At 30.9% G+C, this 16761-nt stretch overlaps 2 long non-coding RNA genes across 5 annotated transcripts; one reads left to right on the top strand and one right to left on the bottom strand.

Moving 5' to 3' along the window:
• The first annotated feature begins 2758 nt into the window (after positions 1 to 2758).
• On the top strand, positions 2759 to 14935 carry LOC148781697 (uncharacterized). 4 transcript variants are annotated; one of them, XR_016056747.1, is made up of 4 exons: positions 2759 to 3642; positions 3797 to 3856; positions 4426 to 4477; positions 14693 to 14935. It is a non-coding gene; the product is annotated as an uncharacterized LOC148781697 (long non-coding RNA). The 4 variants fall into 4 exon arrangements; XR_016056745.1 differs by lacking the exon at positions 3797 to 3856 and adding an exon at positions 9025 to 9104 and having other exon boundaries at positions 2760 to 3642; positions 14628 to 14935; XR_016056744.1 differs by lacking the exons at positions 3797 to 3856; positions 14693 to 14935 and adding an exon at positions 12224 to 13118 and having other exon boundaries at positions 2765 to 3642.
• LOC148781698 (uncharacterized) lies at positions 4130 to 11493 on the bottom strand. Its single transcript, XR_016056748.1, has 2 exons — positions 11340 to 11493; positions 4130 to 4471 (listed from the first exon to the last, which is right to left on the bottom strand). It is a non-coding gene; the product is annotated as an uncharacterized LOC148781698 (long non-coding RNA).
• Positions 14936 to 16761: the final 1826 nt, after the last annotated feature.

The following is a 16761-nucleotide window of genomic DNA, read 5'->3' as shown; positions in this document are numbered from 1 at the left end:
ATGCAACTGCAGTGGCTTCCTGATGTTATTTATTTCTATCACCATATTTTCCTTCTTTTTGATCTCTTTTGAACTTCTGACACTCCTTCTTCATATGTCCAGGATTCCTGCAATAGTAACACGTCACGCATTTTTTCGACTTGGATCTCCCTTTTGATTTGCTTCAGTTTTGATTTTCTTTATTCTTCAGTCTCCCCCATTCTTCAGTGACTAATGTGTGTGAGTGGAAGGAATCTGAAGATTTTCTTGTCACTTCTTCATTCAATAAACTACATGTAACTTGGCTTATGGTAACAACCCCATCGGGTGCCGAGTTGCTAAGGAATACAATAATGGTCTCCCCAGTATCAGGCAATGAGCTCAACAATAACAATGCTTGTAGGTCATCATCAAGTACCATCTTCATAGCCGCTAACTGATTTACTATGCTTTGCATTTCATTCAAGTGCTGCACAATTGACCCGTTCTCTTTAAACTTCAAGTTTACAAGTTTTCTAATTAAAAATGCCTTATTTCTAGCTGTTTTTCTCTCATATAAATTATGAAATTTCTTCCACAAGGAAATTGCCCTAGTTTCCGTTGATACATGGTAGAATACAATATCATCCAACCATTGCCGGATGCAACCAATTGATTTTCGGTCTAACTTCTTCCAATCATCATCGGTGATGGTGTCCAGCTTCTTCTCTATCCCCTCAATTGGCAAATAGAGGTCTCTTGAATAGAGAAGGTCTTACATCTTGGCCTTCTAAATTGGCCAATTACCCTCATTCAAACTAATCATCTGTATAGAGGTATTTGCATCCATCTTTGATTCACGTACGAATAAAAAAAAACCAACCACACTCTGATACCAGTTGTTGGGAAGCAATGCCCTTCCCTTCTATGTGTGATTCAATGATAAAAAATGTACGTTTGTGCAAATACTGAAAATGGGCAATTTATTAAGTGTCAAGAAAAAGAGAAATCACAAATCACAAAATGGGAAAGTTCCACCAAACACAATCACAACACAAGGTTTAACGTGAAAACCCCTTCAATGTGAAGAAATAAACCACGAGGCAAATTCGAGAGAGGAATCCACTAAAATCAAATGAGGGTTACAATATGAGTTTCTTCTTAAGTTTTTGCCCAAAACTTGAGGCTTACGATCAAATAAGAGAGAACAACAATAACTTGGGGAAAATACAAAGTTATCTCACAAGCACCAACAAGGTCATCTCTTTCCCACCTCAAAAAAGCCCCAAAGATGATCTTCCAATGGTTTGGAAAAGCAGCCAAAGAGCACACCAGCTGTTTCGGTTTTTCCGCTGAGAGTTGAACGTGAGAGATTCAGAAAATGACCTCTGGAATAGCCTAAAATGGTGACAATAACCTTACTGTAAACATGCACTGTCTCTCTCCCATAGCCTTCAGAAAAACCCTATATTTGCTTGTGAAAAGTCTCACTAAAACAGAGCCCCCTTTTGTTTTATCTTTTTAAAACACGTTCTATGTTTTCTCTCTCCAAAAAAAAACTCTCTCTCTAACCCTTTCTTATTTTATTAGTTTCTTGTTATGGGGTTGGACCTCTTAATCACCGCAACACTAGATATGTCAATAGGATTTATAGTGGTAGAGGATGGTGATGGCGTTGGTATGACTTGGTTTTGAGGACAAAGGTTTAAAGCATTAAATACTCGAGGCAATAAAAATGCAAGCTTTGGTCTGTGGCTCTAATTTACCCAAGGAATTGGGAATAATGTAATGTTAAAATGTACGTCCAAAAACCAGAGAAAGTCATAATGTGATGTTTTGTGAAATATTACTTCAAATAAATATTTTCATCCAATACTGAAGTTGGAAAGTGGTTAATAAGATAAGTCACAGTCTTGGATGCCTCAACTAAAAAACACAGGTGAACTTGATCAAGCAAGCCTATCCTAATCTATACAAATTTTTCCTCTCCACGAGGCCATTTAGTTAAAACATGTGGGCAAGAAACACGTTGAAATATGCTATTCTTATAAAATAAGTTTTCAATTGATCGTCCAATGAATTCTTTTCCCCCATCTCATTAAAAATATTTAATCCAACAATCAAGTTGATTTTCCACAATTATCTTAAAGGATTCGAAACCTTCAAGCATATGTGAGATCCTAATCAAAGGAAATTATAAAAAAAATCTCAAAAAATCATTCACAATTAAAAATAATATCTATACCCGACACGAGATAAGATAGTAAAAGATGCCCAAAAGTCAGCATGCAATAAATTGGGAATTTACAAGTTTTTCCTACTAAACAACTCGATCGAATTTTAGAAATCTTCTGATTGCCTGAAAATAGTGGACACTTAATTTTAATAACTATCCAAAGTTACGGTTGGGTGACCCAACATAGTCCTTATAGCCAATAATAATAATAATAATAATAATAATAATAATAATAATAATAATAATCACAGTAACAATAACAATAATAATAATAATAATGATAATAATAATAATAACAATAATAATAATAATAATAATAATAATAATTATAATTGATCAGGAAATCCTTTAGGTGCTCCACTTAATCTAGCTTGCAAAATAGAATACTCCCCCTTTACTCTGGTAGCAAAGTTATCCCTATTCTTCGGCACTTTGTTACAAAATTCGATGGAGAGAAATTAAAGAAATAATAACTATCTCAGGTAAATAATTCAACATTTAATATAGCTTGCAAAATTGAATACTCCCCCTTTACTCTGGCCTTCTAGCAAAGTTATCCCTATTCTTGGGCGTTTTGTAACAAAATTCGATGGAGAGAATTTAAAGAAATAACTAGGTGTGTGAGGACAAATTTTACCAACACATTCCTACTCTATTTCCAACCATGATTTGATCTTGGCCATGGTAATCAAATTTTCAAGTCAAACTAGTAGCATCAGAGGTTAGGTGATTTGTTGCACCGGTATCTGGACAACAGCTATCATCACAGGGAGACAATAGACTCACTCCTTTAAATGATTGGGGACATCTCTGGATTGAAAGTTCTGGTTCCATTAGTTGTAGCAATTTTGAGCTAAATGTCCTAGTTTACTTCAAATTTGACAAATAATTGAATTAGTTTATCGAGTATTATTAGGTGATCAACCAGTCTCAATAAAGTTATCATGCCTAGAATGTCATCCATGGCCTCTTGTATCAATCACTAAAGCTAAAACGGCTTCCTTCCTCTCACTTATTTCCACGGCTGATCTAATTTATACTTTGAAATGGGTCTTTTTCATAGAACTCCTCCCATTTTATTTTGTGACAATACAAGTGCTACATGTTTGGCTGCAAATATTGTTACGCACCAACATATTGAAATCGATTATTGCTTTGATCGGAAACGTGTAACACGAAGATTTCATGTAGTTCGATTCCTTACAGGGGACTCATCTTGCTACTGTCGGATTCCTGTGGCATCGGAGCAAGCTGACCGCTGCTCCTTATCTCTCTAGCGTCATGGGGCAGCGGGCCTCTCTCTCTCTCAATCAAAACCCCTAATCTCTCGCTCTTCTACTGCCCCCTCTTGTTTGTGCCCTACCCTCGCTCTTTCCCTTTGTGCCCTCTGCAGCCTGATCTCCCACTCTCTCTCAACATAGAAGACGAAGCAAGAAGAGGAGAAAAAGGTACAAACTCTCTCTCTCTCTAAAAAAAAAATTTTGCATTCTCTCTCGAGGAAAATCTTCTCTCTGATTACAGGAACCAGATGTACAAACTCTCTCTCTAGAAAAATATTTTGCGTTCTCTTTCTCTCTAGGAAAATCTTCTTTCTGATCACAGGAACCAGAGGTAAATTTTGATTCATGCAATGGAAACCCTTCGTGGCCACAGGAACCAGAGGTAAATCTAAGAGAGATGGGTTAATGTTCATACAGCAATGACTGCTATTATTTTCACTGAAAAGTGTGCAGGCACGAGGATCTTTGCGGCCTTTCTTTGTTTTTTCATGGAACTATAATTTCCACTTTTTCCATTGATGGATTTCTTTTTAAGCTTCGAAGAGTTCTCTTCCTGTAACAAACTCGTGAAATCGTTTTTAAGGGAACAATTGAATATTGTTTATTTTGTGCACTTTATGCGCAGAGAACAAATAATATTTGAATGACATAGATCTGCTCAATTCATCTTATAGACCAACCATTTCAGCATGGGTAAATGCTCTAATTCACAGTATATTTCAAGGGCTAGTCTTATGAAAAGTTTGAGTAGATTGTTATTCTGTTCAACTGCAAAGAAACACTTACTCCACATGAAGTCCCTTTTATTAAAATGTATCTGATCTATATTAATGTCCACCTGCTGATGTTTTCCACATGGTCTTGTTGTGGTGCTGCTGTTGTTCCATGAAACACGCTTCTTCCTACTGTGAGCTTCATCTAGATCTAATATGCACTTGAAAAACTTTACAGGTGGCTACTTATGAACGTCCAGCACTTAGCAAGGGCTATCGTTTTCCTGAAGGTATGGGAAAACCCTTGAGCTTGAGGAATTTGTAAGCATTCATGCCTATTTCAGCCTTGTTCATCATTAGTTTACTCCGTGCGTTGGTTTCCTTTAGAGCTATGTCAAAGTTTGGGTTTGGGGTACTTTACTTTAAGGTTTTATTTTAAGGTAATAATATGGAGTGCTTTGGATTTATAAAAAAATAAATAAAATTTAAATACTATTGGACATATGTGATCATCAGATCGGCTCATATTTAATCTAAACCGTTTGATTCAGATCTTTATATGAACTAGTGTGTTAATCCCAACGATAAAAAAAAACTGCACTGTTTTTAAGACATATGTCCCTCACCCTATTTTTTTTCTTTCTAAAAAAACAGTTCAACTATTGACTCTTATTTTAAAAATTTCAAACCCAAATGTTCCAGCTCCTAAAATCTCTCCGACAATATCTCTCTCCTTAAATTAAGTACCAACCCTAATTTCCTTCCTCTCTCATTTTCTTTCCGCTCTCACTCATCCAGCTCTTCTAAATCTTCTCAATCTCTTTGTAAATAATTTTTTTTATCTCTCTTTAAATCTCTCTCCTCCCTTTCCGCCTCTCTCCTTCCCCACGCTCTCTCACTCTCTCTCACTCCATGCACCCTCTCGTTGTCTCAAAGTTTTGTAACGATATCTATCCCATTTCCTTCTAAAGTCTCTCTTTTTATTTTTTATCTTATTTTGTCTTATTCTAATTTTGATATATTTTTTTGTCAAATTGTAATTTACAGCCAATATACCTGTTAATCATAGATATGTAGACGCTATCAAATTTTCAGCATTCTTTTAAAATTTTTGTGATTCAGAAATAAAAAAGAATATCATTTGGCTTTAGTACTTTTAATTGAGTAATGCGAATAATGATAATAATATTTTTTAATTGTTGTCTTTTTATACTAGCTAATCATAGATCTCTAGACGCTATCAAATTTTTAAACACCCTTTTAAAATATTTGGTAACAAAATGTGTTTCTCTTATTTATTGCAGTTTGATACTATATTTATTTGTTCCATTTGCCACTTAACCTAACTATATTTTATTTGCTAAATTTATAAATTTAATTTATTGTGTGATTCATAAATACAAAAGATATCATTTGGCTTGAGTAATTGTGGTTGAGTAATTTGAATAATGGTTACTAATATTTTGTTTTATTGTTGTGTTTATTTTCATAACTATAGTGTTGTATACAATTATAACATATATTTTAATTAATCGATTAATCAATAATTCCTTTGATAATAATAATTAATTATAATAGTATAATGACACTTACGTATTAGCATCCTTCATTGGTAATGACGAATTATAAATGATTAATTTATGCTTTATAATTAATATAATGAATGAATAACCATAATATACTGTTATTAAAACTAATATTCATAATAATTAAATGATAATAGATATTAATATGCATAAATACAAAGTTATTGAAACTTTATAATATTTACTATTATTTGAAAATGTATTATTATATAATTATTTATTATAACTCCATTTGTGGATTGTATGATAATATGCAGAGTGCTCAAGTTAACGAAAATAATATACTACATTTATTTGTGTCATTTTCCACTTAACCTAATTATATTTTATCTATTAAATTTATAAATTTAATTTATTGTGTGATTCATAAATAAAAAAAAATATCATTTGACTTGAGTAATTGTGGTTGAGTAATTTGAATAATGATTAATACTATTTTCTTATTGTTGTGTTTACTTTCATAATTCTAGTGTTGTATAGAATTATGGCAAGTATTTATTGAATTAATCACTTAGCAGAATATTCATTTGATGTTAGTAATTAATTATAATAATATATGACACTTACATAAATTAAATATATTAGCATCCTTCATTGGTAATGATGAATTATATTAGTTTATACTTTATAATTAATATAAGAAATTAATAAACATAATATACTATTATGGAAACTAATATTCATAATAATTAACGTGATCATAAATATTAATATGCATAAAATTATGTTAGTTTATACTTTGTAATTAATATAAGAAATTAATAAACATAATATACTATTATGAAAACTAATATTCATAATAATTAACATGATCATAAATATTAATATGCATAAAATTATATTAATTTATACTTTATAATTAATATAAGAAATTAACAAACATAATATACTATAATGAAAACTAATATTCATAATAATTAACATGATCATAAATATTAATATGCATAAATGTAAATTTATTGAAACTTTATAATATTTACTATTATTTAAAAATGTATTATTATAATTCCATTTGTGGAGATTATGATAATATGCAGAGTGCTCAAGTTAGTGAAAATTATTGTAGTGATTTTTCTTTTTACAAATATTAAACAAATTATTGATAAATGTTGATTTTATTTTCTTAATTTCTATCCATGTTTTTGTAAATGGACCATGAGGCAAGCTAGCTTTGTAATTTCAGATATTGGTATTTTCTCTAATACTTTGCTATTAATTTGTAATTATATTTTTATTAAGTAATTTATTTTTTGAGGTTATTTATTTTTGACCTATTTATTCTATTTGAACTTAGAACTAATTCCACTTTCTTTGGATAATACGAGGCATAGCTTAGTATTTTCAAGTGTTGGTATTTTCTCTAATAATTTTATATTAATTATTATTAATATGAATCATCTAAAGTTTAAATTTAATTTTCTAGGACTTCTAATTAATAATAATTGTTTTGTTATAAAAATTTCGAGTACTTTATAAGGTTCTAAAGTTATAAGTTTGTAATTTTGAATGTTATTTTGTCCATTTGTATATTATATTTTATTTAAATATTAATTATATTTTATTAGACCTCAAATAATTGTTATTTTAATTATAAATTTTAATTTAATAAATAAATTTCATAACTAATATTTTAAATTCTACGCTCGTCAAGCATATCTTTATATTGTCTTTTATGATTGTTTTATATTATTCATTTCAATTACTATCTCGTCAAGCTTGCTATTTTCTTTCGGGTGTAGTTGGCATACGGATGCATCCGTAAGTGTAGAGGTAAGATGCACCTTCAAATTTTATCATGGTATATAATTTTGATGTAAAATATTCTTAGGATTATCACAAAATTTATTATTCAAAAATGGTTAAAATCACGTAGATCTACAAACATATGAAAATCTTGAAAATGGACGGTGTAGATAATATATTGTAAAATGCACTATTTCTGAGATTTAAATTCTTTTTATTTTTGATAGTCATACATCTCGATATCAAGACGATCAATCAAAGGGTTTTTCAACATTAAAACTATCTTTTTCAATGAATTTTTTAGAGGCATCCGTAGTTCTATATTATAAGGTAGCATCCTTATATAAACTTTTTCCTCTTCTTTATATTGTCTTTTAAGATTGTTTTATATTATTTATTTCAATTACTAACTTTTATGTTTTCCAAGTCATTTATGCCTATCGTCTGATTCTATTAATAAAATGGATTAATATCATATCTATATAAGTATAAATTATATTTTTATTATTTATCCTACTCTATTTTCACTTGATAATATTATATTTTTATATCTAAAAGATTTATTAAATTATGTTATATCTAAGAAAATATATGTATATATAATTTGTTAGATTCTGTTTTTATTTTCAATAATAACTTTTAAGGTTCCGTGCAACGACGGGCTGCTTACTAGAGTGTGTGTGTGTTTTTTTTTTTTAGGGAAACATTGTTGTTGGCCCACTAACTTACAACTTATATATAGGCCCAACGACCTAGATTCAATTTGGACTGATCTAATGATCACGATTGTATTTAGTATTTTAATTTTAATTTTTTTATATAAATCCAAATCACTTGAAACTTTGATAGTGTGTTTTTTTAAAAATATTAAAATCCAATAAAAATATCAAAAAAAGCTTTTGTGAAAATGAAATTGACCAAAAAACCCCGAAATATTTTAAAGGTATTTTGGTCTATTTATGTTTTGTGAATTATTTTTTAATATTTTTATTAGGTGCGCGTTTATGAGAAGAATATATGCCTAAAATTTCATACAATTTGGATTTATAAAAGAAATTAAAATTCAAATACGAAATGAAATTGTGTCCATCAGACCAGGCCGTTGGCCCTATATGTAGTTGTAGGCTAGTGATCCAGCGTCATTCATTTCCTATATATATATATATATATATATATATATATATAGGAAAAGTCTTCCCAACGCCTATAGACGAAAATAAATAGTGATTTCGCCTACTTTCATCACCATCCAAAGTTCATCGTACGGTCATGATTACCTGGTAGTGTTTTATTTTTAATTTATTTTTCTGTAAATCAAAATGACCTGAAATTTAGAACGTGTGTACATCATAGTGAGGCGTAGCTAATAAAAATATAAAAAAATAATTCGCTAAAATACCCCTAAACCGTTTTGGGGGTATTTTGATCAATTGTTTTTATGTAAAATATTTTTTTGATATTTTTCATAGATTTTCCTATTTTTGATGAACACACGTTCTAAATTTCAGGTCATTCAGAAAAAAAAAACGAAAAATAAAATACTATCGGACAATTGTGATCGTGCGATGAACTTTGGACGGTGATGAAGGTAGGCAAAATCACTGTTCATTTTCGTTTATAGGTGTTTTGTAGTATTTTTCAAATATATATATATATATATATATATATATATATATAGCAATGATTTCATGCAACTGTTGTATAGTAATATAATGCAATAACCTTCAGAAACCATGTTATGGCCATTTGTTTGATCCAAAATTTGAAATATACATTCTTTTCATTCTAATGAACAATTGTAAAAAAAGAAAAAATTGAAAACACAACCTAGAAAGTATATTCTTAGCCCAATTAACATAGGCTGTTCATTTTGGTGAGATACTTAGATCTAGGCCTTAGGAGGATTTTACATTTTGAATTTTTTTTTACGATTTTATAATCGTTAGATGAATAATGTTAAAAAATAAAAAAAAATGATTTTGAGTTTAGAAAGGCCCAGATCTTGAAATTCACCAAATGAATGGTCTAGATTCATGTTTGGAGGGGACTCATTTTGACCATATCTAGGGGTTCAAATTGAACTTTTTTTATTTTTTGGATTGATTATTGAGATGAAGAGAGAGTGTGTAAAATTTTGGGTAATACAAATACTACAACCATGGCTTTTTAGAAGTGTCGTTGCATTAGATCATTTCTTTTCTATATATATATATATATAAACTTCACAACCCTTCAAATTACAATAATTAAAGATAAAGAGAGTTGTGAATGATGGATTTACTGATTTTTTAATCTAGTTTTTTTAAAAAGTTACTTTTTATGATATCTTCATCATTAAGTAAGGGCATTTTTGTAAATATTACTACGGAAAAAGGGTACTTTTGTCATCTCCATAAAAAGTAAAATTGAATTTTTTACTAAATGACAAGAGCACCCTACAAATAAAATTCCTGGAAACTAACTTTCAAAATGCTATTGTACTTTTGTAAAAATTTCAAATTTGCGTTTGCTTAATATTTAAGTTACTTATTAGAATAATTTTTTAAACAAAAAGTAATCATCTTTTTGATATATAGACTCATCACAACCCATTCTAATTTTAGCCTTTGTATTTTGGTGGGTTGTTAACTCTAGACAAACCCACACACACATATATATGAACTGTCTACAAAGAGATCATATATTTATTATATATCAATCCACATTTTTATATAATTTCTATGATTTTTATTTTTTCAAATGAAAGGAGTTGCACTTCAGTACTTGGCTCAGAAAGTAGCCAACTCCAAACAACTTGGTCGAGACTGAGTCCACGTCGATACTACTGAAAGTAGGAAGGCGGAAAGTTTTGCTTATGAATTTGTAATTATGTATTCAAAAGATACCAAATTAACTAAATTTCTTCACTCTTACACCACAAATACATAGGACATAGACATATAGACCTTTGAAGAATTTTATAGACTCTTTCTACACTTTTCTAGAGACATGTGCATATATAAATATTTTTATTTAATATCACTTTTTTTTTTTTTTTTTTAATCTATCTAAATCATTATCAAATGCGCCCTTGATATTGGAGAATCTTTTTTAATTCTTGCAAGGGAGAGAAATTTTGAATGTCTACTTAGTAGCTAACCAAACCAACTCTATAGAGAATATACGCTCTTGTGCATATTAAGTATCAAAGGCTTCTACCATGACTGATGAACCCTTCTCCATCACCTTCTTTCCTCAATTTTAAACCATAGTCTATCGGTGTATTTAGTGGAATGCAATTCTCTAATTAAAAATTTTTAGGATTTCTTTTGCATAATTCTTTCGTGACACAAAATTCCATTTATCTATTTGTTCAACTTCGATGCCCTGGAAATAAGACATGAGCCCAATGTCATCATTTCAAACTCCCTAATCATGGATTTTTTGAATTATCTAAACATGCCTAGGTTATTTCTCTTATAGATCAAGTCATCAACATACAAACAAATAAGCAAAATATCTCCATTATCATTTTATTTTATGTACAGGGAATGTTTATATGGGCACTAGAAAAACCATTTTCAAAAAAATATTTATCAATTATACATTTCCATACCCTAGGTGCTTCTTCAACCATAAAAAGTATTTCTTAATTTGCAATGATTTAGTTTCTTGTCCTTTTATTATATAACCAAATAGTTGTTCAATAAATATATTTTCTTCAAGAAACCATTTAAAAATTCTGATTTTATATCCATTTTAAAAAATTTCCATTCAGTTTTTGCTGCAAGGGAAATGATTAATCTAATAGTTTCAAAAAAGGCAACGGGGGCAAATACCACACCATAGTTAATTCCGGGTCTTTGCTTGTAGGCTTTGTCAACGAACCTTGCTTAATACCTTCTTATATGCCCATTAGCATTTCTCTTTGCCTTGGAGATCCATTTTGCACCTATGGCTTTGTGGCTCTCATTCCTCTCATTTGCTTCAATCTCTTCATCAATGGCTTTTCCCCACGTTTTACTTTTATATGCTTCATCAAAATAAATAGGATCAAACTCTGCATAAAGACAAAGCAATATGAGATCTTTATTCTTAACATGAAGCCTACAAGTAACCAATTACATTTCTTGAAGGCTTGTTGCTTGTTAAAGAAGTAGATTGGCTTCTAGGAGATGAATCAAGAATAGGACTCAAAGAACCTTCTTGATTCTTAACTTCTTCATTGTGTTCCATTGCAACCTCAATAGTTTTCTCTTCTTTATTATTTTTCCAATCCCATGCTCCATTTTCATCAAAAAACACATCTCTATGAAGAAATTTTAGAGAGAGATACTCCTTGAGAAAATAATTATGCCCTACACAATTCTTGTGGTGGTTCTTTCATTGTATATATATAATGGTAATACAATATGGTGATATACACTTTCATATTTTGTTACATGCAATATACACTTTCATATCTTATTATATTCTCCTCTAAAAAAGAAAGAGTAATATACTTTCTTATCTTGTTTGAATTTTTTTTCTATTACTCCTCCTTAAACTCCATTGAGGAGGCATTTGAATCCCTAGTTTAAAGCAAAGATCTAAAAAACCATCTCGTGGCAAAGGCTTGGTAAAGATATCAGCTACTTGATTGTGAGAGGTAACAAATTGAGTGATAAATAATCCAAGAGCAACATTTTCACATACAAAATGATACTTTAACTCAATGTGCTTTGTCAGGGCATGAAAAACAGGATTAACTGTCATGTAGAGAGCATTAATATTTGCCACTAAAAAGTGTTGGTGGTTGAAGAAGAGGCACCCCAATATCTTGAAGCCATATTAATTCTGCAGCAGTGGATGCCATTGATCGGTATTCCGCTTCAGCACTTAAACGAACCACAGTGGATTATTTTTTAGCGCTCCAAAATATGTAGTTGGAACGACGATAGGTACAGAAACTAGTGGTTGAACGGCGAGTGTTTGGACCCGCAGCCTAGTCTGCATCAAAGAAAGCATATAACAAAATGGAATTATCAGATAAGACATCTTGGATTGGTGTTGCAATGGTGACATCTTCTTCTAGAAGAGAAGTTAGAGAGCTATCATTGGTGATGGGTAAAGCAAGACCTGAGGGACTAGATACATCAAGGACGTCTCATACGGGTAGGTGATGTGAATGTGATGAACCAGAAGAGGAAGGAATATGTGTGTCAAGCTCATAACACTCTGACCATTCTGCATTGGTGGACAACTCCCTTTGAACCATAGCACCATCAAACAAAGAATTGGAGTTAGCATAAGGATATATATTTTCATCAAATACAACATGCCTAGAAATATATACTGCCATGTGGGTGGATGCAGACATCGGTAACCTTTATGCTGAATTTTGTAAAAAAAATAAACATGGAAGATAATGATGATAGAATTTTCTGCAGCATTGTCTCAAATGTACGAAAAACACCGATAACCAAAAACCTGAAATGAAGAATAATCTAGTAGGCGGCCAAACAATAATGGATATGGTGAATCCATTAGCAAATTAGTCGAGGGAATTATGTTTATTACAAAGACTGTAGTATGGAAAGAACCGTTTAGAAATTCTTACATGAAACATCATTGTAAGACCCAATTCTACAATATTTCTATATTTCCTTTCAGTTAATCCATTTTGTTCCGAGGTTCCTAGACATGATATCTATTGCGCAATTTTATTTCTCATTACGATGAGCAATAAATTATTTCTTAGCAAATTCACCACCTCCATCACATTGAAAAATTTGAATTCGTTTACCAAATCTCATTTCAACCATATGTTGAAATTTCACAACTATAGAGAAAAATTAAGATTTTCTTTTCAAAGGATAAATCCAAGAAAAACATGTAATCATCCACATATATCACATAAAAATGATAACTCTGATTACATAAAAGAGGAACAGGACCCCATAAATCTTAAAAAAAAAGTTATGTAGAGGCCTTATATAAACTGAATGAGATTTATTCCATGCATCAATATTAATTAACTGTTTAGATTCTAAGTAACTGATTACTTTATTTTGAGGATGTCTAAGTCATTGATGCCACACATCTTCTGATGTTCTCTTATTTTGATCAAAAAATAAAGCTTTATTGACATCTTCAAGTGCATAAAGTTCGTCATATCTTCTCCCGCTGGCTAGAGTTCTTCCTGTACTCATGTCTTTAATCCAAAAACCATTTGATAAGAACTAAAAAATACAGGGAAAATCTTTTGTAAACTTACTAACATAAAAATAATTCTTTTTCATCTCTAGCACCCAAAGAACATTAGGAATATTAAATTTTCCAAACCCAACATTAATATTTGCATTACCAACATGTGAAATAGTCAATTGCTCACAATTGCCAACCATGACTGTATCTTTACTACTATAAGGTTGAAGGTTTTGTAGTTTGCCTTGGTCCCCTGTCATATGAGTTGAGATACCAATGTCTGGGAACCATTTTGAGTCTTGGAATTTGTTATAGTCACTGCAGCAAGGGCTTGAGGAATGTTTTTTCTTGGTATATATGATTGAATCAATGTCAGTACTTTAATGCAGTATGTCCAAATTTCCCACAAATTTCACAATTTTCCTGAGGTGTCTACGCTAATTATTGTATATATGAATCTTGTTGGAACTTTTGATTCACGTGTTGCATATGTGTACCACCACTTTTTTGGTTTCTATGAGCACATTACGTCCCGCATTATTGTTCTAGCATGTTTGAGCAAATCCACGACTCGAGAATTGAAAAACAATTGATCACTAAAGTTGTGTATGCCTATACCTCTGTAATTTCTAGTATCACAGTTAGGTCCAAAATTTCTATATTGTCCAACAAGAGCCATATTTTCATTTGGATATGTGTGTTTTGTAGAGACATGAGATTGATTTCTAATCTCATGGCTTTGAAGAAGTGATATAATTTCAGAATAAAAAAAAATCGAAGGCTTAAGCATAGTGGTAACAAAACTCTCATATTTTGAACCAAGTCTATTAAGAAGCCAAAACACCTTGTTTTCATCTGTTACAGGTTGCCAATAATAGCTAAATCATCGCAAATACTCCTGAATTTACATATATATCCTAATAGGGTTGAATTCCCTTTCTTGTAGAGTTGGAGTTGTTGGGTAAGTTGGAGCTCAATCGCTTGATAATTAACTATACAGGCATTCTTCAGGTATTTCCAAAGTTCTGCAGAAGTCTTGAGGCCAACAACAAAGCTAAGACACTCTTCTGATAATGTCCTTGTGATCCAAGCTTTAAGAAGTCGGTCAGACTTTAACCATGATTTGTAATTTGGGTTTTCGATTTCACTCTTACCATCGGGAGAGGACATGTTTTGACTTGGTATAGGACAATCACTATTAATGAATTCAAAAGGTTCCTGACTCTCAATGAGAGAGAGAGCATTTGAATTTCCCATTGTAGATAGTTGTTCTGTGTCAACTTAATAGACACAGTTTTTTATATTAAAGGTTGAGGGATAGGAATATTTGTTTAATGAAGATGAAGCATCCATTGAAGCGAAGAGGTATTTGAGAAGAGAGGGTGTGAGAGTGGATTTAGAGTTTTTTTCTTTTCTTTTTTTTTTTTAATGTAAATAATAGCAAAGATGTAAAGAGCGTAATGAGACATACGAATATTTAGATGCAAGAGAAGCAAAAGACGAAATTTGGTTTGCAAACGAGACGAAATTTTGTTTGCAAAACAAAGACGAAATTTTGTAGACAAACAAAGATGAAAAATTGTTTGCAAAAGACGAAATTTTGTCTGTAAAAGTTTGCAAACAAGACGAAATTTGGTTGTACAAACTTGAGGATGGCTGGACTCTTGCATACAATCGATGACGGCTAAAAAGGGAAAAATTCAAGACAAAGTTTGCAAAGGGAATATGAAGTCTAGAGAGAGAGATGTACCTTCAATAGAGGAATAACTAATATGGAAGTTGATATTGGAATCGATGATTGTTCTGATACCATGAAGAAATTTTAGAGAGAGAGAGGAACTTTTTGAGAAAATAATTGTGCCCCACATAATTCTTGTGGTGGTTCTTTCATTGTATATATAATAATAATACAATAGTGTCAAATACACTTTTCTATCTTGGTACATGTAATATACATTTTGCTATCTTATTACATTCTCCTCTCAAATGAAAACAATAATGCCCTTTTCTTTCTTGTTTGAATTTTATTTCTATTACTCTCCTCAATAATACTTTTTTAGTGATGGGATTATACAACTTGTAACTCTTTATATTTTCTCAATAGCTTATGAATATCCATTTTTCTCCTTTGTCATCTAGTTTTGCCCTTTTTTTTCAAAAATTTTGGCAAAAGCCAGACACCCAAAGATTCTTAAATGCTCTACATTTGGCTTGTAGGAACTCCAATCCTCTTTAGGTATTATATACCACAAACCTTCCATGAGACACGTATTCAAGAAATACACCGCACAAGCAGCTGCCTCAGCTCGAAGTTTCTTTGGCAATTATTTTTCTTTTAATGTACATCTTGCCATATTCAAAATCATTTTATTTTTTCTATATTTTGTTGTAGTGTGTAGGATGTTGTCATTCGGTGACAAATTACATGTTCTTTTAAAAAATTTGGGAAAGTGTTTGAATTGTATTCTCCACCTCCATCTAATCTTATCACTTTAATTTGAAAACCACGGTATTTCTCAACAAAAGATTTGAATTCCTTTAATACTTCAAAACAAATGATTTTTCTTTAAGAAAATAAACCCATGTTTTACCACTATAATCATCAATAAAGGTTAGAAAATACTGACTTTTTCCAAATGTGGTGGGTAGTGATCCACACACATCCGTATGCACAAATTAGAGAGGGTTTTGTGATTGCCTTGATTTTCTACACTTGAAGCTTTCTCTGTGTTACTTTGCTACAATGCACATTTCACATGCACTATCGGGTTGCTTTATCCATGACAAGTCATTCCCCTTTTTTGCCTTTTATAACAATTTCAAGCTAGTAAAGAGGCCCAAGTAAAAAATGCCATAACCATAAATCATCGCTCAAAATAGATTCCAAGGCATTTCACATTTTCACTTTTAATATTCATTGAAAATATTATGTTCTAGTCATAATCACTTTGGCAATCACATATTTATTTGGTCCCTTGAGAAAAGGGTAAGATTTTTCATAAAAATATCATAGGCTTTCTCTAAGAATTGGCCTGCATTCAAAATGTTATTTTTCATATCTAGCACATAATATGCATCGA

This window comes from Amborella trichopoda, chromosome 6 (assembly GCF_054954075.1).
Source record: "Amborella trichopoda isolate Santa Cruz 75 chromosome 6, AtrichopodaSantaCruz75HAP2 v2.0, whole genome shotgun sequence".
In the NCBI taxonomy this organism is placed as follows: Eukaryota; Viridiplantae; Streptophyta; class Magnoliopsida; order Amborellales; family Amborellaceae; genus Amborella; species Amborella trichopoda.
This window is presented reverse-complemented; position numbering and strand designations above follow the sequence as displayed.